At 44.5% G+C, this 21,535-nt stretch overlaps 1 protein-coding gene across 11 annotated transcripts in view; it reads left to right on the plus strand.

Annotated features, from left to right (window-relative positions):
- Window positions 1-21,535, plus strand: part of Ankrd11 (ankyrin repeat domain 11) — a 197,387-nt gene that overhangs the window by 65,245 nt on the left and 110,607 nt on the right. For 10 of the 11 annotated variants that reach the window (XM_087206607.1, XM_013071433.3, XM_004842647.4 and 7 more), the window contains one exon: window positions 17,829-17,892. The gene's annotated coding sequence lies outside the window, so the exon portion shown is untranslated. Of the gene's footprint in view, window positions 1-14,680; window positions 14,699-17,828; window positions 17,893-21,535 lie in introns of those variants that run through there. The other variant, XM_087206739.1, reaches the window with a different exon arrangement.

Below are 21,535 nucleotides of genomic sequence, written 5' to 3' on the forward strand. Positions count from 1 at the left end.
TTTTTTTTGGTATCGGGGGTCAAACTCAGGTCCTTGCGCTTGCGCAACAGGTGATGAAACCACTGAGCTAAATCCCCAGCCCAAGGGAAAGATTTTTTAAAATAAATTTTATTGTCTCCCACTCCCCTCCTGAAGCCCCCTCCCTCCCTGTGTACAGAAGCTTTGTTTCCATTTTCCTTCTGTTTTCACTTTTCTCCTGTCCCTCCCTTCCTTTGTCCCTCCCCCCTCCCTTGTTCCCTTCCCGTTTCCCAGCAGCCATTATACAGCTCAGTCCTTGTTTCCACCTTCGGTTTCCCACACCAGAGGAACCATGCAGTATTTACACATGTATTTGTATTTACACACACATCATGGTGAGTGGAGTTTTAAAATATCATGGGTATATCTACTGGGTGGAGCAGCTAGGCATTCCAGGCCTCTTCTGTTATCTGTGGATACCACACCAAGCTCATTTTCCCACTGTGATGACTTGGGCCTGGAAGCTTGAGTGTCTTCTTTGTATCCCTCCTCCGTACTGTCAATAAAGGAAACAATCCAATGTTTCTCATATTGTAATAGATGTAGCTGTTTTCCAAGTGTGAGAGGAGAGGCTGCTTGTTGTCTGTCTTTCTGTTTTTTGAGACAGGGTTTCGCTATGTAGTTCAGGCTGGCCTTGAACTAATCTTGTAATGAGTTTAGTTTTGAACTTATTCTTGTCTGAGTTGGGGCTAGTGAGCAATAGTTCCTTTGCATTTTGTAATTATACACTTGGAAAGCTTTTTCGTAGCAAGTGGAGGAAGAAAGGAGCTTGTAACTTGGCATACACGGTCAGCGGGGTCCTGTGCTGCCGGGAAGTGGTGAGTTTGGAGAGGAGAGAACGGGGACTCCGCCTGCTGTGTGCTGCTCAGCTGAGACAGTCACAGGTCTTCTGGGGCCATTGTACTGGGCCAGAAGTCGGGGCCGCTCCCCGGGGGGTCTGGTGAGACTCTTCGGGTTGGGGGCTCTTTCTGTAGGGTTCACTTCTGAATTAATTTATTTGGGGCAAATTCTCACCTGTTTCAGAGAATATAAACTGAGTGGGTCTGAAGGGTGGAAAGCTGTTTTTATTATGTCGGTGCTTATATAAAATGGCCTTCCCTCCATGCTTGGTAGGACTTCAGCAAATCGTGTGTGGCTGTGCTCTTTGGTGCCTCAAGTGTGCCTGTGCTGTGTGTTACGTGCGTGTACCACGTGACCACGTTGCCATGCAGCTTCTGGGGTGGTGTGGCCAGCAGTGGTGTCCAGGGCCAGGACTCAGCCGGCCAGGTGGAGAAGAGCACCGCTGTCCTGACGGTGTCAGTGTGGGGCCTGGGCAGGCTTCCTCCACAGAGGTGACCCGCAGTGTGCTAGGAAGCACGAGCGCTGCTGCCAGGGCATCCAGTGGGCGGGCACGCTTTGGGCTTGAAGAGCCGCGGTGATAAGTTTCAGCTTGTTCCGCGCAGTCTGTTGTGAGCTATGGCTGAGAGAAGGTGTGGTGCCAATCACAGGTCACGAGCGCCAGAGTTTGTCAGTTTCATTGGCATTGGGAGATCATGCTGCTTCACATTCCACCTTTCTGCCTGGTGTGGTGGTACATGCCTGTAATCCCTGAACTCAGGATTGCAGTGAGTCCAAGGCCAGTCTGAACTACACAGTGAGACCCTGTCTGGTAAACAAAAACAAATTCCAGTTTTCTAAGAAATGTCATCATTCACAGGAGAGGAGACTTGGTCTGTGGTCATAAGCCTGAGACCAAGGTTTGGGGTTCTCAGTGACATAGCCCAGTCAAGACCCAACATTGAAGTGTTATTGTGCTGGTGTTTTGTGACCTTGAGGGAACTGTGTGAGCTTAGTTTGTACCAGGAACACTGTGGTGAACTCTGAATATTATTAGGCCTTATTGGGGCATTTAAGAGATGATGTGTACAGAAAATGGCCTGAGAAATGAGCACATGGTTTCATCCTCCATCACATCGGTGTCACATGTCACTTGTGGCACAGCAATTTCTGTCAGATAAAAACATTATGGTATGTCCTCATTCACCTTAAGATCACTGGATCAGGCATTTCTCCAAAGTTCAAACAGACCTTTTGAAAGTAAACATTTTGAGTGGATTCAGAACATCAAGGCACCCACAGCAGTGCCATTGAAGATACAAAAGACAACTAGAACTGCCTCAGAAAGGGGCAAGGACGATGGAAGAGGTGTGTTCCAGTGTGTACGGGGGTGGTGGTGGTGGTTAATAGCATCTGTCTTGCTGTAATAAGTGTTCTTTTAAAATTTAAATATCCGCTGGTTTTTGATCATGCCGTGCCAGTGAAAAATGTAAAAGCTGTGCACAGAGAATTTGAAAAAAACAATACTGAAAAGTATAGTGAAGAAACTGAAGACCTGAGTTTGATTTTGAAGGATGATTAGAAGTTTGCCAGTTGGGCATTGTGGAAAAAAGGGCTTTGTGGAAAGAAGGGCCATCCTAAATTGGGAGACTTTCGAACTTCGGAGAAGGCGGCAGGGCAGGCAGCAGCATTCAAAGCCACAAGCACCAGTGGCCTTCAGATGGGGCTGCAGCCGTCCAATCAACATAATGGATGTAGCCACGTTAAAATGTGCACGGGCAGCAATCAGCACACTGGGAGCACTGAGCGTGCCCTGTGGAGGAAAGGTGGGGATTATTTAACTCTGAAGCTTTTTCCAGTTATGTCTGTGTGATGTGTGCAGGGTGAGGTGCACGTGCACGCAGCAGCATGATGTGAATGAAGTGGGCGTGAAGTGTGAAGAACACAGATAAATAAATTCCTTGTTAGCCTGATGACCTCTATAGGCCAGAGTGAGGTATAAATGGGAGATGTGTCAGATGAGGCAGATTCACTTTTTTTTTTTTGAGACATGGTCTTTCGCTGTGCAGTCCAGGTTGTCCTTTAACTCACTATGTAGCCTAGGCTGGCCTCAAACTCACAGCAGTCCTCCTGTCTCAGCCTCCAGAGTGCTGGGATTACCAGCAGAGACAGATTTACTTCTCAGTAGCGTGGGGAGTAAGTTGAATGATGTGTGCCGTTGGAAGTGGACATGATGAAATTGTTACGATGATGTAGGTGAAGAAATACTGAGGTATTAGAAATTGAGGGGAATGGTAGCAGGGAGGAGAGATGGTCACCTTAGGGGATGAAATTGACAGGACTTGTAAACTGGCCTGTGTGTGTGCACCGAAAATATGGACATTGTGTATCCAGCCACACCCATCCAGACCAACTGGCTTTCTTGCGCTCGCCTTTGCTACTTCCTCTTAATGAGGAAGCAGGTTTTGCATGGCCACTCCTGGGGCCTGGAGGTCTCGCACGTACAGGGAAGTCAGGAGTGGGATGTGAACTTGTGTGTGGGAGGCTGGCTGGCTTCTCTGCTCTCAGCTTGCGCACCCACTTCTGTACCAGGAAGTAGAAGGCGAGAGTCCAGCCAGAGACAGTCAGCAAGGCTGCCTGATGGGGATTCTGGAAGCTGACACCTAGGAACATTCTCCCTTTGTTGGTCTCAGGAAACAATTTTCCTCTACTTGGTGATGTCCTTTGGTTGCAGTGGCTGGGCAGCAGGGTGCACAAGTGAGACCAGAGAGGTGGTGTCCCAAGGCAGGGACACATCTGGCAGGGCTGAGAGAGAGCCCACAAAAGGGATGCCTGTTCAGAAGTCATCTGCCCTGCAGGTATTAAAGAAGAAAACTCATCCTGTACTGGCTGACTTGAGAAGCGAGTGGAGATTCACTTCCGCTGTCCATCAGATCGGCATGCCTGCCTACCTTTCCTTACCTTCCACAGACAGTGCATTGTCATATCTCAGAGGTTATGATTTACTATTTAACTGAATTATTGCTGGGAACTTACAGTCTAAATAAAAAGAGCAATTCATATTTAGGGACAGGAATGTGTAAGAATATTATGTCAGATATGGAAGGGTATTAGACTTTTAGAGCCGAAGTTGATAAAAGTCTGATTTTTCTTAATAATTAAGAATAATTTTAGAAAATTCTACTTCTGAACTCAGAATAAGATTTAAGAAACTTGTAGTTCTCTAAATTATAGAATATAAAATCTTTAAAGGAAAGCATTTACCATATGACATGGATTTTAGGGTTACTTGTCTAGTTTGGAAAAAAGCTGCCGTGGCAGGTTACCTTGGGGAGTGTTGCTGTTACAACCCTGTTACATCTCCAGTCTGAACCCAGTCTCCTCCCATTCGTTTAGGTCTGTAATTTCTTTCAACAGTGTTTTAGTCAAGTGTTACACCTCTTTAGTTCAGTTCTTTTTTTTTTTTTGTCTTTTTAAACTTTAATTTGTGCATTTGTGGACTCAATCTAATCTTTTGTCTTTTCTTTTCTTTACTTTTCTTTTTTCTTTTCTTTTGTCAGAGTCTCACTACATAATTCAGACTGGCCTCAAACTCACTACGTAGATGGCCTCGAACTCAGGCGATTCTCCCACCTCAGCCTCCTGAGTACTGGGATTACAGGCGTGCACCACCACGCCTGGCTCATTTGTGGAAATTTATGACTGCAGGAAACACTTTTTTCTTAGAATGACATAGGCACGTTTCATTTGAATGCATAGCAAACTACTCTAAAATACCCCCATTTCCTCACAACAGGCTTGAGCAGTCACATACACACAGAGTAACAACAAAATATATTTAAACTCTTTAACTTTTTAAATTTGACCAAAATCCTTTATGTATGTATGTATGCGTGTGTGTATATATGTATGTGTATATATATGAATGAATGACAGGATCTCACTGTTTTGTTCAGGCTGGCCTTGAACTCATCATGAAGCTCAGGCTGGCCTCACTCTCAGCATCACAAGTGCTCAGATCATAGGTGCCTACCACCCCACCCAACCTAAAGTAGATATTTTAAACTATAGGAAAAGCTAGTGCTTTCTTCAGCTTAACTGCATGGTTCAGTTTATTGCTAAATGTTTTATCTCTTGGGTGCTGCTAAGAACTTTTTTCTTCTTTACCTTTCACATTTTTCATTGTAGCGTGTGGTGTCATGACTGGGTTTTCTGTGCATTGCTCTTGCATTGTGTAACTTGTGGAACTCACTTATGAGCTATAATAGTTTCAGTTTGTTTGTTTTAGATTCTTTAGATTTGTATTCCTTTCTAGTTTCTAGCTGGGCAGTTCACGTTAGTTCACTTTTAGTTGTATGACATTGCTGGTACCTCTTGGTTTCCTTTGGGTTTTCTCTGCTGGCTTGGTGCCTACTCTTCTGAACTCTGTCGCTGCATATCGCACTGTCTTGACAGGGCCAGGGTGGGAATGTAGAGCTCTTGCAAGGAATTCTGTGAATGAGACTTGTAGCACGAGAAGAGTATTTTCACAGAGCTGTGTCTGATTCTGTGCTTTCTTCTTAACAAAAGACAGACTGGTACCCAGTGTCTTGCAGTTCATTTTGTAGAGATAGAACAGATGGGTGTTGTGTGAAGTTGAGAATAAATAAGCATTGTTCTGTAGGAACTTCATGCTGGGGAAGCAAAATGGCCACAACACCGAATTCTGACATCTTGGATATTTCCAGGGCCCTTGACCCTGATCGTAAAATGGTGAGATCAACAGTGAACTCCAAAGACAGTTTGTATGTGTTTTCTTTGGAGTTTTGTGAGTATTGTTGAATACTGTTTTCTATTACCATAGCAGAATACCTGAGACTCTGTAATTTATAAAGTAGACAGGTTTACAGTATTTTGGCTAACAGTTCCAGAAATCCAAGAGCACAGTATCTCTACTGGCCTGGCATCTGGTGAGGGCCTCTTGCTGCTCTTGGGTGGTGGAGAAGAGGAAGTTCAAGCAAGTGAATGGGCTGGACCCCTAGAGAGAGGGAGTGACTGCTTGTGAGGGCTCCAGCACTTCCGCCAGGCATCAGGCTCCATGTGCTGCCCCTCAGCACGTGTGTGGGTGGGAAGAGCTGTATTATAACTCCAGCGGGTATGCTGCTTTGGACCTCTGAAGTTTGCTAAGAGCTGGAGGCATGCTGGCAGTGTCTTCCTGATTTGGGCCTTCTAAAGTGTTTGCAGTCAGGATTGAGGTGGGGGGTGGTACTGGCATGATGGTGGGCGCTCCCTGACATCCTATCCTCACCAACTGGCCTTGAGGAGGGCCTGGAGGGGCCAGCAGCTTGTCGCTTCAGAGCCTGTGACTTGCGGCTGTGGGCTTCCTGCCCAGAGCTTGGCACTGGCCGCCCTGTGCAACCCCACAGCACGCTGGCTCCTCCCTGTGTGGTGTGGAGGTGGGTTCATTTTCAGTGCTTCTCAGTTTCTGGTCTGATGTTTCTCTTTTTGCTTTTTTGTTTCTTGAGACAGGGTCTCACTTTGTAGTTCAGACTGGCCCTGAACTCACTATGTATCCCAGGTTGGCCTCCAACTCTTGGTGATCCCTCTGCCCCTGCCCAGTGCTGGGATACAGGTGTGTGCCACCATGCCGGGCTCCTTTTTGTTTTTCTTTTATAGCTGTGTGTCTGTTCACTTTTTAAAACATCTTTTGTCCTCTCTGGACATGGTAAGCACAAGAGCCTGGCTGCTTCCCTTGGTTGGCTGCTGTCCTGTGAAGCAGTGTGTGGTTGTTCAGCCAGGCTCGTGGCGCGCGCGTGTGTGTGTGTCCGTCCATGTGTGTCCATGTCTGCCTGCATGAATATCATGCCTAGTCCGTTCTCATTCTGCACCTTTTGCTTTGCACTTTTCTTTTCCTAATCTCCGCCCCCTTTGTTTGTTTTCTGAGACACGTCTGGCTTTGTAGCCCAGACTGGCCTGAAACTCATGATGAGCCTCCTACCTCAGCCTCCTGAGTGCTGGGATTACAGGATGTGTACCACCATGCCCAACTCATGGACTTTTTTTTTCTTATAAGGGGTTTAGAGAGAATTGTGTTGAAAAACTACTTTTAAGTATACAGTCTTTCAATTAATAAATTTTATTTTATTTTATCCTATTGCCCCCTCAAGCCCACTCTGCTCCCTATATACAAAAGTTTTATTTCCATTTTTTCCTTCTTTTTTTTTTGGTACTGGGTATTGAACTCGTGACCTTGTCCTTGCAAGGCAGGCAGTGGAACCACTGAGCTAAATCCCTGGCCCTTTTCCTTCTATTTTCATTTTTCTCTTGTCCTTTCCTTTCTTTCCCCCTCCCTCCTCCCTTATTCCCCTCCCCATTTGAACACTTTCTTCCCATTTCCCAACATCCATTGTACATCTCAGTCCTTGTTTCCACATTTGGTTTCCAAGCTTTAGCTATTGCAAACTGTGCTGCTATAAACATGGGTGTACATATATCGCTGTGGTATGATGCTTTTAATTCTTTCCAGAAGATACCAAGAAGAGGAATAGCTGGGTCAAATGGGAGCTTTAGTTTTAGTTTCTTGAGAAATTTCCACAGTGGTTGCACCAGTCTGCACTCCCACCAGCAGTGGAGAAGGGTTCCTCTCTCCCCACAGCCCCTCCAGCATTTGTTATTGCTTGATTCTTGATAGTAGCCATTCTTTCTGGAGTGAGATGGAATCTCAGCATTGTTTTAATTTGCATCTCTTGAATGACCAGTGATGTTGAAATTTTTTTTCGCTATTTCTAATTCTTTATTAGAGAACTATCTTTTTATTTCAGGTGCCTATTTTTGGATTGAGTCTTTAAATTTGGGGGCTGTCTATATTTTGAGTTCTTTATTCTAGATAATAGTCCTTTATCTGAATAGCTGGTAAAAAATTTTTTCCCACCCTGTGGGTTGTCTCTTCACTCTGTTGGTGGTTTCTCTTGCTGTGCAAAAGCTTTTTAATAAGATGAGGTCCCAGTTATTGATTCTTTGTAGCATTTCCCGTGCAGTCCGAGTTTTATTCACGAAGTCATGCCTTTCAGGTTTTATTCATGAAGCCTTTGCCTACTCCTATGTCCTCAAGTTTCTACCTATTCTCTCTTCCAGCAGATTTAATGTTTCTATTTTAATATTTAGATCTTTTGATCCATTTTGATTTTAGGTTAGTACATGGTGAGAGAGATGGCTCTAGTTTCGATCTCTGGCATGTGGAAAGCCACTTTTTCCAGCACTATTTATTAAAGAGTCTGTCTTTCTTCCGGTGAAGGTGGTTTGCTCCTTTGTTAAACATAAGGTAGTTGAGTATGTCTGGAGTTGTATCTGCATCCTCCAGTCTGTTCCATCGATGCTCAGGTCAGTTCTTTTGCCAGTACCATGCTGTTTTTATCACCATAGCTTTGTAGTATAATTTAAAGTCAGGGATTGTGATACCCCCTGCCTTGCCTTTGTTGCCCAGAATTTCCTTTGCTATTCTAGGTCTCTTCTGGTTCCAAATGAATTTTAGGATTGCTTTTTCTAATTCTGTGAGGTACTCTGTTGGGATTTTTATTGGGATTACATTGAATCTATATAACAATTTTGGAAGTATGGCCATTTTCACTATATTGGTTCTTCCTATCTAAGAACAGGGCTATCTTTCCATTTTCTGATATCCTCTTCAGTCTCCTTTTTCAGAGTACTGTAGTTTTCAGTGTAGAGATCTTTTACTTCCTTCATTAGATTGATTCCTAGGTGTTGCATTTTTTTGGATGCTATTGTGAAGGGGTTGTTTCTCTAATTTCACTCAGTGAATTTGTTATTTATGTACAGGAAGGCTATTGACTTTTGAGTGTTGACTTTGTATCCAGCTATGCTACTGAATTTGGTTATCAAATCTAAAAGTCTTTTTTTTTTTTGTATTGGGGATCAAAGTCAGGACCTTGCGCTTGCGAGGCAGGTGGCGGCACCACTGAGCTAAATCCCTGGCCCTCTAAAAGTCATTTGGTGGAGTTTTTTGGGTCTTCTATGTACAGTATCATGTCATCTTCAAATAATGATAATTTAACTTATTCCTTTCCTATCCTTATTCCTTTTATCTCTTTCTGTGGTCTAATTCCCGTGGCTGATGTTTCCAGAACTATATTGAACAAGAGTGGTGACAGTGGACATCCTTGTTTTGTTCCTGATTTTAAAGTGAAAGCTTTCAGTTTTTGTCCATTTAATATGATGTTGGCTATTGGGTTTGTGGTAGATGTTTTTTATCAGATTGAGATAAAGACCATCTATACCGGTTTTCTGAATGGGTGTTGGACCTTGTCAAATGCTTTTTCTGCATCTATTGAGAGACTCATACAGTTTCTGTCCTTGGCTCTGTTAATATGGTATATTACATTTATTGCTTTGTGTATGTTGAACTATCCCTGCATCCCTGAAATGAATCCAACTTGATCATGTATAACCTTCTTGGTGATTTGCTGCATTCTGTCCAGTATCTTATTGAAGATTTTTGCATCTGTGTTCATTAGGGAGATTGGCCTGTAATTCTCCTTTTTGGTTGGATCCTTCTCTGGTTTTGGAATCAGGGTCATACTTGCTTCCAGGAATGAATTTGGGAGTGTTACTTCCCTTTCAGTTTCATTAAAGAGTTTGAGAAGTAGTGGTATTAGGTCTTTTCTAAATTTCTTGTAGAATTCAGCAGTGAATCCACCAGGGCCAGGGCTTTTCTTTGTTGGTAGCTTTTAAATTACAGATTCAATTTCATTGGCTGATATTGGTTTATTTAGAATTTCTATATCTTGATTCAATTTTGGTAATTCATATGTATCTAGGAATCTGTCCATTTCTTCTGTATTTTCCATCTTACTAGAATACAGGTTCTTGAAGTAGGTATTGATGATCTTGTGGATCCCTGGAGGACCTGTTGTGATTTCACCCTTTTCATTCCTAATTGCATGGATTTGAGTCTTTACTTTTTTTTTTATAAGGTTGGTTAAGTATTTGTCAAGTTTATTTAATCTTTTTTTGGGGGGGGGCGGGTACCAGGGATCAAACTCAGGATCTTTTGCTTGTGAGGCAGGTGGTGGAACTGCTGAGCTAAATCCCCGGCCCTATTTTTTTTAATCTTTCAAAGAACCAACTCTTCAATTCATTGATTTTTTTTTTTTTTTTTGGTATTGTTTTCTTAGTCTCCATTGCATTAATTTCTGCTATGGTTTTTTTGTTTTTGATACCAGGGATTGAACTTGGGACCTTGCGCTTGTGCAGTAGGCACCAGAACCACTGAGCTAAATCCCCAGCCCTCTGCTCTGGTTTTTTGTTTTTTTTTTCTTTTTTGGTATCGGGGATCGAACTCAGGGCTTTACACTTACAAGGCAGGCGGCAGAACCACTGAGCTAAATCCCCAGCTTCTGCTCTGTTTTTTATAATTTTCTCCCTCATATGAGCCTTGGGTTTGACTTGATTTTCTTTTTCTAGAAGCTTGAGGTTCAACATTAGGTTGAGCCCGCTCTGTTTTCCTGATATGGCAGTTCACCACTATAAATTTCCCTCATAGGACTGCTTTCATTGCATCCCATTAGTTCCAGTATGTTGTACTGTCATTATCGTTTAATTGTAGAAATCACCTGATTTCTTCAATTTCATCTCTAACCCATTGGTTGTTCAGGAGGGTGTTATTTAATTTCCATGTGTTTATGAAGTAATTGTGGTTTCTTTTGCTGTTGATTTCCAATTTCATTGCACTATGGTCTGATAATATGCATGGGATTATTTGCATTTACTAAGCATGTTCTATGAGCTAGTATGTGGAGAACGTCCCATGTGTAGCTGAGAAGAATGTGTATTCTGATGTAGGGTGGAACACTCTGTAGATGTCTACTAAGTCCATTTGTTCAAAAGTTTGGTTCAATTCTAATATTTCATTGTTGATTTTTTTGCCTAGTTGATCTGTATATCTTACAGTGGGGTATTGAGGTCCTCCATTATAACTGTATTAGTGCTTTATGATTTTTCATGTCCGTTAATATTTGTTTTGTATAGTTGGCTGTGCTGATATTTGGTGCATATATGTTTAGGATTGTTTTCTCTTCCTCTTGGATTGTTCCCTTTAGCAGGATGTAGTGACCTTCTTTATCTCTCTTAATCACTCTTGGCTTCAAATCCACTTTGTCTGCAAATAGAATAGTCACCCTTGCTTTTTTCCGGTTTCCTGTCGCACGGAATATTGTTTTCCATCCCTTGACTTTCAGTCTGGGAATTTGTTTTTCAATTAAATGTGTTTCTTGTATGCAGCATATTGTTGGATCTTGCTGCTTAATTTTTTTTCTTTTTGGTACTGGGGATCGAACTCTGGACCTTGCACTTGGGAGGCAGGCGGGCGGCACCACTGAGCTTAAATCCCCGGCCCTGCATCTTCCTTCTTGATTCATTCTGTCAGTCCGTTTCTTTTGTGGTGATTGAGACCACTAACATTGATGGTTGTGACTGATATATATATTGTCTTATTTCTGTCATGTTAGTTTCCTTCTTTCTTTTTCTGTTTAACTCCTTGCCTTGCCTGGTGGATTCATTCTGTTGGAGGACATGGAGTTGTAGTCCTTAATGTCTCTTTCTAGAATATCATTCAGAGCACTTTGGAGTGCTGGGTTGGCGATCATGAATTTCCTCAGGTGTTCTTTGTCATGGAAGTATCTTATTTCTCCATCAGTTTTGAAGGATAGTTTGGGGGGTACGTCAGTCTGGATTGGAGGTTGTTTTCCTTTGGAGCTTGAAATACTCCAAGTTCTCCCTGACTTGAGAGTTTGTGTTGAGAAGTCTGCTGTGATTCTGATGGGCCTTCCTTTGTAGGTGATTTGTTTCTTTTCTCTAACAGCTTTTAATATTCAGTTCTTGTGTTGAATTTCTGGAATCTTGACTCTTATATACCTTGGGGAACACTTTTTTTGATCATGGCTAATTGGAATCCTATATCCCTCATTTATTTGTATGTCAAATTCTTTTTCTCTGTTTGGGAAGTTTTTGCCATTACTTCTGAGAACAGGTTTTTTAATGTCATTTGAGCTATCCTGCTTTTTCATAGACTCCAATCAATCGTATGTTATTCTTCTTTGCATCATCTAGCAGCTGCTGGATTGATTTCTCATGGTCCCTTGCTATTTTTAAGAAATCTCTCTTTTCCTGATTGCTAACTGCAATCTGTCTTCTAGATCTGATATTCTGTCCTCACATTGGCTCATTCTGCTGTGTATACTTTCAATGGAGTTTTTAATCTCCTCAGTATCTGTTTGAATCTGTTTCATGGGTTCCATTTCTTTCCTATGCCGGGCCGTTCACTTTCATCACATTCCTGTGCTCCTCTGTTTGTTGTTGTTGTTGTTGTTGTTGTTGTTGTTGTTGTTGTTGTTGTTTTATCTGTATCTTTCATTCGGGTTGCCATCTCTGTAGTTATCTGGGAAATTATTTCTGCTTTGATTTTTTTCTAGAGCCTCATTCATCTGCTTTGTTACTTCTGCTGTTACCACTTCAGAGAGTCCAGGTGGGTGGCTTTCGGATTATTCCACTTCCTTGCCTCTGGGGTTTGCCTTTGGTGAGCTGAAAGTCTTTGGAGGTTGCATCTTGTTTAAGTGTCTTCTCATTTTTAATTTTTTTTAATGTTTTAAGTTTGATTCCTGAGGTGATGCTTGTAAGTTGCTTATGGTGAGTAGCTTTATTGACAGTACTCAGAACCCTTAGGAAATGACTACTTCCAGGTGTAGTTTGCTTTTGAGTTTTTTTGTAGTTTGCAGGATCCTACCTCTTCTATTTATTGGGAATGAGAAGTTTCTGCCTACTTGGCTTTGTTACCAGTTCTTTGTCACTGGCCTGTAGGTTTTTTTTTTTCTTTCCAGGAGGAACAACTGATTAGCACAATTATGTCACCTTGGCTAAAGCAATACAATCAACAATAACAATAGCACCAAATACAGCCTAGAAAACCACAAATTGTAACCCTTAATATGGCTTTTTTACCCTCATGGGAGGAGATTTAAAAGGGGTTAGGGAGTAAAAAACAGAAATAGAAGAAGAGGAAGCAATCAGAAGCAAGGCTGGAGGACAAACTTTAGGAAACTGGTGAAGATAGGTGGGAAAGAGAAAAGGAAAAAATAAAATCAAGAGAAGAACAAGATACTAGAAACTGGGTTAAAACAATCAAGAAAAAACTAAACAAAACAAGAACTAGAACGGAGGAAAAACAGAAAAAAAAAAAAAAAGAAAAAAATCCCCAAATGTTCAATTTAGGGTATGTCTCTACTGTCACTGTTAGGCAATGTGGGGACACAGAGTCCAGAGCCAGATTGATTAATCTCAGCAAGCCAACTGCAGCTTCATGGTGGGGTATTGGACAGTCCCAACTAGCCTGCCCCTTTAGTTCCTCTGGAGTTCAGGCCGGTTTCTGGCTATGAGGCTGGAACCAGGTCTTTTGAGCCTACATCAGTCTGTGTGTCTTGAAGTCAGCTCCTGAACCGAGGCACCAGAAGTCACTAGATGGAGTCTGCACTGCCTGCAGCTGTTCTAGAATTCTGAGCTCAGTTGGCTCCTCTCCAGGATGGCTGCCAGCCAAGCCCCCTCTCCTGCGTGAGGTCTGAATTCAGATAACTCACCAGCCTCTGCAGTCTGGTTCATCTACTACTGTATTCCATTGGTGAGTTTCTCTGTGGAAGCCTCTGAGGTCATCAGTAGTCACTGTGCGTCTGCAGTTTGGTCCCAGTTCCCCCATGGAAAGTGCTGGCTCTGGGAGAGAGGGCTTCTTGGTACCTCCTTCCTCTTCATTAAAGTCTCTCTCTGCACTCTCCTTGTAGACTTCAGCCTCAACCCTTCCTGGGTCCAGGGATCCGCTTCCCTCCTTTCCTTTTCCCCCTCACAGTGCTATATTCTAGTGTCAGGACTCCAAATCTCAGAGAAACTTTCTCTGCTGCTTACCACTCTGCCATCTTCCCAGAGTCCTCCTGAATACTACTTTTGCTTCTTGCTTCATATTTCCTGTAGTGAAAGAAACTAAACAAAGTAAGGCATATGAGAGGAGCTATTTTCCTCTCCCATCTTCATTCCTTTTTTTTTTTGGTACCAGGGATCGAACTCAGGACCTTGCGTTTGCAAGGCAGGCGCAGTGCCACTGAACTAAATCCCCGGTCTTCCTGTCTTCATTCCTACTCTCCCTGATTTCTAGTTGCTTAGTTGTCTTTATTCGTGTAAGCTGTCTCTCTCATTCTAAATCAAAGGAAACAGTAACAAGTATACCCCATCCCTCTCCCCACTAAAAACAAGACACATAACTGTATACAAGGAAGCAAGCAAGAAAGACAAGGAGTCTTGTGTCCCTGGGAGGAGGCCAAGGTCAGGCGAAGGACCTCCAGCCCCGCAGCACTGTGGGCACCGGAGCCATTTGATTTGCCGTCTGTAGCCAGCCTGCCTGGGCCATTTGGGCTGTGAATTTCACATGGAACCAAGGCCAGACTAGAGCTGTGGTCTTAAAGCAGGGCCTCATGTGGATTCTCAGAGGTTATTTTAAGGAGTGCCACGCATGTGCACACTTGACACTAGTCATTTCTAGAGATGGTGAGGGGCGTGTGGGATCTGGAGCCAGCCTGGTTTGAGTACTGACTCCAGTTAATGTGGGACACTTTTAAGGCCTGTTCTCTTATCTGTCAAGGTGGGGATAATCCTGATACTTATCTTGTGTGGTTACTGTGAGAATTAATCAGATGAGTTGGTAGATAAAACCAGCTGGGCATGGTGGCACACACCTGTAGTCCCAGCACTCGGGAGGCAGAGGCAGGGGATTTGCTGCTAGTTCCAGGCCAGCCTGAACTGCATATCGAGGCCCTGTCTCAGAGAACAAAAGGTAGGTAAAACCATATGGAATCACCAGCATTGTTTTTTTGTTCTGTTTTGTTAAACAATTCAAGGAATTTGTGTATATAATTTGTTTAGTTCCTCCCAGTGGTTGTATTTTGCAGAATTATAGTATGTCACAACTCACATATTGGCAGTGATGGAATTTATCGGTTTCTTTCAGATTGTCCCAGTTTTCCTTACATTCAGATCTATGAGGAAGAAGATTAGCTTCTGTGCCATTTGTCACCACAGGGCAATCTGCTGCTCTCTAGCATACCCACCTCCCTCCACACCACCTTTTCTTTAACCCTTGGAAACCACTAATTTGTTCTGCATTTCTAAAATTTTGCTATTGAAGAATGTCATATAAATGGAATCATAGAATTCTAACCCTTTGGAATTGGCTTGAGTCCCTGAGGGCCACCCAAGTCGCTGTTTATATCTCTAGTCCTGTCTTTTCTGGTGCTGAGCAGTGTTCCATGGTGTGGTTATACCAGTTTGTTTAACCCTCCACCCATTGAAGGACACTTGGGCTGATCCAGGTTTTTGGCATCTATACATATACTTGTCATGAACATTCTTGTGGAGGTGATTGGGACCCCTTTGACCGTAGAAATGGCATTCCCAAGTGGTCTACCTTGTTGGGTCAGGCACTGAGCGCTTTGCTGCTGAGTGATGGTGTCTGTCCTGGGGAGTGGGCATCATCTTGCACTGCTGGGTGAACCTTGATACAAGTCTCCTACCACCCGTGTGGACATGTGCAATAGGAAATAGGGAGGTAAATCTTTTGCAGATAGGAAGGGGACCGAGAGATGAAGGGAGGGAGGAAGGAAGAGAAGGGAGGGAAGAAAAAAAAAGTAGGATGCTTTGTACACGTACCAACTAGCCACCATGAATGCAATCATTATACTGTACTAATAAAAGTTTTTTAAACTTTGAAAAAAGGCTGGGGAATGTAACTCAGTGCCACTTCACCTGCCTGGCAAGTGCAAGCTCCTGAGTTCAATCTCCAGTACGAAAAAGAATATTTACCGAGAGAGCCATAGCACTGTAATGGCCTTGTAGAGCCATATAGTTTACTGTTGCTTTTCTTTGGTTAGTTGGGAAGAGACAAGAAGACTTGACTCAGGCCTGAGGCTGTTTGGGTTTGACTGCCACCCAGAACGCAGTGTTTTCATGGGTTGTGCCTGCCCTGTACTGGACTCCTGTACTTCGTGACAAGTTTTGGGGTGTTTTTGGTACTGGGGATCGCACTCTGGACCTTGTGTTTGAGAGGCTGGCGCTGGAACCACTGAGCTAAACCCCCAGCCCGAGAATTGTAGTTTTATAAAAGATTGTGTAGCTCAGTGGTGCTGCACCTGCCTGGCAAGTGCAAGGTCCTGAGCACCGGGGGCGGGGGTGGTGGTGGAGAAGATTGTGATAAAAAGTAGCTCCCTGGCTGACAGTGTTGTCAGACCTGGGGCTAAGGCCTGTCTTTGCTAATTTGGGTTCCTGTGCATTTAGGAGACTGGATGGTCAGTGAAGGGGGTAGGCAGGGCCTTGGGCAATGTCCAGTACTTTAAAAACTGGGGAGAAATGTGTTGATCGGAAAGGATAGTGTGTGCGCCAATGGAAGAAACTCTGGTTTCTTCATTGTGGATTGAAGTTGAACCATGTGGGTAAAAAGAATCAGTCATTTTAAAAGCCAGGCATGGTGGCGTGCGCCTCTAACCACAGCGTTCAGGAGACTGAGGCAGAAGGATTGCCACAAGTTTGAGGCCAGTCTGGGCTACATAGCGAGACCTCGTCTCAAAAAACAAAACAAAAGGATCGGGGATTGACTCAGTGGTGCTGCCACCTGCCTCACAATCGCAAGGTCCCGAGTTTGATCCCTGGTACAAAAAAAAAAAGACTTGCTGATCAGAAACTGATTAGTAGCTGTTGCCTTTAATTAACAAAAATGGTCAAAATCAAACAGTGGTAAATGTAGCTTGATGAATAATAACCTAAAACTCGGGGTTCCAGTAGAGAGAAAAGAGAGGCTCCTTGTGTGAAAACATTAATATTCCTGGGCTTTTCCCCCCATCCCAATAATAATTGACTTTACCCAGGCTCTACATAAGTTCTCTGCAAATGCCTCGTACTGTACTGCTCCACTTTCTGTAAAGGACTTGAGCACCGCAGGTTTTCGTATCTGTAGAGATCCTGGAACAAGTCCTCCTGCGGAAGGGAGCGACAGCTCTACTGAATGCGTTCCTTTGAGGCCCTATTTTGGCTCACTGTTTTGGTGTTTGAGATTGAGCAGTGTTGATATGGGGATTCATGGCCTTGTAGTTCATAAATTGTTCGGAGTGCAGAGGGAACCTCATGTGAGAATCCACCAGGAAGGAGGCTGCCTGGTGAGCAGGGCCTGTCTGCAGTCCCCCGGGCATCCGGATTTGCCCTGTGAGCAACTAGGCTCCACTGAGCCTCCTCCTGGCACCCCTGTGTGCTTGCCTGTGCACTCGACCCTCAGACCCTTTTTTCACGCCATTTATAAGAGTTGCAGGTGTGCAAGTGTTCTCCATGATCTTCCCTTTTCTCCATAACTGTGTTGTGAAGAAAACACTCATGGCAGGATGCTGCAATTACGTGAAGCATATTTGACCTGAATTAGAGTCATGTCTTTGTGAATGGGTCCTAGATAGACAATGTGGAGGAGGTGGTCTCCACGGGGCATCAAGTAGGCAGAGACCCCAAGCATAGCCTGAGTGGATGGGGCCCAGTGCTCAGGTGGGAGGTGGTATGGGAGGTGAGGGCAGGTGGCAGAAGGAGGTGTGGGAGGCCACAAAGTGTAGAGGATGCAATGTGCATAACTTTGACAAAGTTTTGATACTCATTGTGAGATTTCTGCCTGATTCCATTTGCATCATGGATGGGAAGTGGGAGGCCCCATCTCTAGGAGGACAGGCCAACCCAGGTCATCTACAGCCGAGGACGACTTCCCCCAGCCTGGCCTGTGGGCCTGGTGTTCTGGGACGGAGGTGGAGAGTGGATGCATGTGACCAGCCCAGGTGCAACTTACAGCTTTCTGTAGTTGCACCGTGGATGTGGATGGTCAAGATGGAGAGAGCTGAGTTGAGATTGGTGCTGACACCCCGGCTTTACTCTCATTTCAGAACACACGGCCCTGCTGGACTTGACACACAGTGCTCAGCCCTGCTGACTTCCGCCATGGAATCGGTGAGTGCTGTGCTGCCTTCTCTCCTCAGACAGGTGCTGACCTAGGCTCGTGACTGAGCAGCAGGACAATACCGTGCTGAGTTCTCCATGCTGAGTTCTTGGACTTGGTGGGGTTTTTCTTAGTGTTTGACTTTTGTGCTGGCTTTCAGTCAGGATTGTTCAGAGGGGCAGCTGTGAGCTCTTTGGGATAGATAAGTAGTGACTGGTTTCACTTTGACAAGCTGAAAGATCAAATGGGTCTTTAGCTTCACCTGGAAAAGAAACTTTTCAGTTTTCACCAGCCCCAAATAGCCTGGAAACACCCTGCAGTTGCTGTGTTTTTTGGAGGCTGAGCGGGAGATCATGTAAATTTGAAAGGTGTTAGGCTGCAAGAATGGTGGTCTTTAGAGCACACTAGTGACAGGACAAGGTGCTTATTATTTCTATTTGTTTTTTCTGTGAAATGTAAATGTTTAGTATTGATTGACCCCTTTTGTCTGTGATATTCTCACTCAGGAAAAAAAATCTCTTCTGCTTAGCAGGGAGGCCTTCTGGTCAGGAGTGGGGAACAGTGTGTAACGGGGTGTCAGGACCCATGAGCAGCCACAGTGGACCCTCCTAAGGGCTGCTGTCCATGGTTTTTCCTGGCATTAAAATCCAGAGTGTTAAAACAGAAGAGCTCTGCAGGTTCTCCAGTAATCCTTCATTCTGTAGTTATCACTTGTTGTTTATTATTTTCATTTTGGTGACTCACGTTAGTTTGAATAGTCTAGGTGAGATGCAGGGCCACAATTCCTGCAGTGGAGCTGCTGGTGTGCACTGCTGTGTTCCTGCCTGCCTGCCTCCCTGAGGTGCCCTGTGACAGATGCTGGGCTCGTCCTGCCTGGGCTGTTGCCAGGGACAGGGCAACCTGTGCTGCTGTATGAAGGGCACATTTCTTCAGCTCTCCTCACCTCCATTTCCACCTGGGAACTGTGGTGGCCACTCCCATCATAGAAGATTTCTTTTAATGGAAGTAAGACTATAAATACAGTGGACCGTTGACTTATAAACTTGATCGGTTTCTGAGGGCTGGTCGTAACTCAAGTTGATTGTAAGTCAATACAGCTGAGATCTGGATGGTTACCTGGGTACACACTATAGCTAACAGGAGGTAGAATTAGGTCCATTAACCTAATTAACCCAAGTTGTTCCTATGTCAGGCTGGTTGTAACTTGAGGGTCCACTGTATGTCCTTAAAATAGTGTTCTGTTTTTTTTAACCTTTATACAACTCTAGCTTGGGCTGTCTGCTGGTGCATTTCTCCTCGGGTAGCATCTCATGATGACTTGCAAGGCTCCAGGCCTTTCCAGGCAAGTGGCCTGGTCAGGGTGGCCCCTGCTGGCACACGCTGCTGGCTGACCGTGGGTTCATCTGCATCGTTGGTGACTGAGCAAGCTGTCCAGCACTGACCTGAGCTGCATAAGAATACTAAATTACACTTCTTATGAAATGGGGATGTTTTTGAGTTATGTTTCCCAAAACTTTGCTGTTTTATTTTTTCTGAAATACAGTCTTGTTATTAAGTCCAGACTGGCCTTGAACTCATATTCTTTCTGCCTCAGTTTAGTGCTGGGATTGTACAATGCCTGGCAACATTATATTTTTGTGAAAGTGGCATATCATAGTAAAGGCAGTGTTATTTATGTGACAGGAAGTTTGGATCGATCTCCCTCCCCCCTCCCCCCTCCTCCCCCCCTCCCCTCCCCTCCCCTCCCCTCCCCTTCCCTTCCTGTTTTGGTGGTATTGGAGGTTGAACCCAGGGCCTTTGCACTGAGCTGTGTCCCCAATCATTTTAACTTTTCTCTCTTTAAAATTTTGAGACAGGATCCCTCTGAGTTGCCTAGTCTTGGCTCAAACTTGTGATCCTCCTTCATTAGCCGCTCAGAATGCTGGGGTTACAAGTGTGCACTGACATGCCCGGTTCATGTTTTATATTTTTAAATGGATATTTAAAAAACTGTAGGGCTGCAGGTATGGTATAGATTAGTGATGGGAGTGCTTGTCTAGAGTGCAAAAGACACTAGGTTTGATCCTCAGCAAGAGACTGCCAAAAATAAAGAAAAGTAATCACCTTTGACTTGAAATGTTGAACTTGGGAGGCTCATGGAGAAGGGATGTGCATGACGTCCCTAAGTGTGACCCCTCACGGTCCCTGGGTATTAGTCATGGTTATGGCCACTGGGGTTAGACTGCTTTGATGCTGGATTGGATATGTAGATTTGTAAGGAATTTGTAGGGCCTAATGCTAATTCTCTTCCCTTTTTAACATGGAAAGTTTTTTGTTAGGATTTAAAAATAGATAACAAAACTCATTTTGCTTCATTAGTAAAGAAATATGCATGACTATGCTAATATAAATTATTGGCTAGTCCTTTAGTATAATCAGTTCTTGTAATTTTAGGGTTATGGGGGATTTTCTATGGTTAGGCTTCCTTAAACTACAAGAAATTTATAGAATATTAGATGCCATTTGAGTGAGATTTGTTAATATGAAATGTATTCAGTTCCTCAAGAGCTTTCCCACCCCCTTCCTGCTGCTGCTGCTGCGTGTGTGTGTGTGTGTGTGTGGTGCACTAGAGATTAAACCTAGGGGTGCTGTACCACTGAGTTATGTTGTTTTTTGTATTTTGACACAGGATGTGCTAATTTTCCCAGGCTAGCCCCTCTCTCAGGCTGCATGTTCTGTAGGTGTCATGATTTGCTTCCAAGTACCTCTGCCTCTTCCCCGTGTTCCACAGGGCCTTTCCTCTGCTTCTAGGATGCACCCATGTCCTGGGAGACCAGCCCCATCTTGTGCTGTGGGGTACCGCTCATCAGCTCCAGAAGGACAGTTGGGCTCTCTTCTCTAATGGAGTGTGTCCTCCCTTGGTCCAGGCAGATGCTAATGAGCTCTGGCCTCCAGCTGTACTGTCCTGATGAGTGTTTCATCCCTCAGATCCAAGCACTGGTCTGCCTGAAGCTATCCTGGCTGTGTCCTGCCGGTGTGTGGTGGATACAAGGTGCTTCCCCGCTGTGAGCCGTTGCCTTGTCAGGGTCACTGTGGCACCTTTGCCCCTGACCATTGCACCAGCCCTAGTAGCTCGGAGAACAGTGGGGTGAAGCCTGTGTCCTCCCTGCACAGACGAGGGGAAGTGTCTGTGTTGTGGTTGGAGTTGCTGGCATAACACATATGTGTCCTGGAGATCGCCATAGCTGTGCTCAGTTTAGAACGAAATGTGTGGACACTCTGTGGCTGTGTTTTCATAATTAAGAAATGGAAGACGGCATAACCAGTTAGGACCATGATGGCACCCTGACATCTGTGACACATCTGCCCTGCCTAGGGGCCCACAGTGGGTGAGGAGTGAGGACCTGGAGCCCTGAATGTGGCGTTGGGGTGGGAGGAGGGTTCTGCAGGTGATCTTGAGGGCACTGCGTTCTGGTGGCCTCTTTTCTGGTTAGTGACTGCAGTGCAGTAGCTGCTGATGGAAAGTCGCTTGAAGGGAGAAGCTCTGTCAGTGCCACCTGCTTTCCTTTACTCTCCTTGCGTGAGGAGGACATCTGTTGGGGCTGGGGAGCACTGCTTGAGCACAGGTCTGGGGAAGAAAGGGCTCCGACATGCACTTAGAGGTTAAGAAGAAAG

Source organism: Heterocephalus glaber, unplaced genomic scaffold (assembly GCF_053883595.1).
Source record: "Heterocephalus glaber isolate CG9 unplaced genomic scaffold, H.glaber_assembly_v1.0 deba00000071, whole genome shotgun sequence".
NCBI lineage: Eukaryota > Metazoa > Chordata > Mammalia > Rodentia > Bathyergidae > Heterocephalus > Heterocephalus glaber.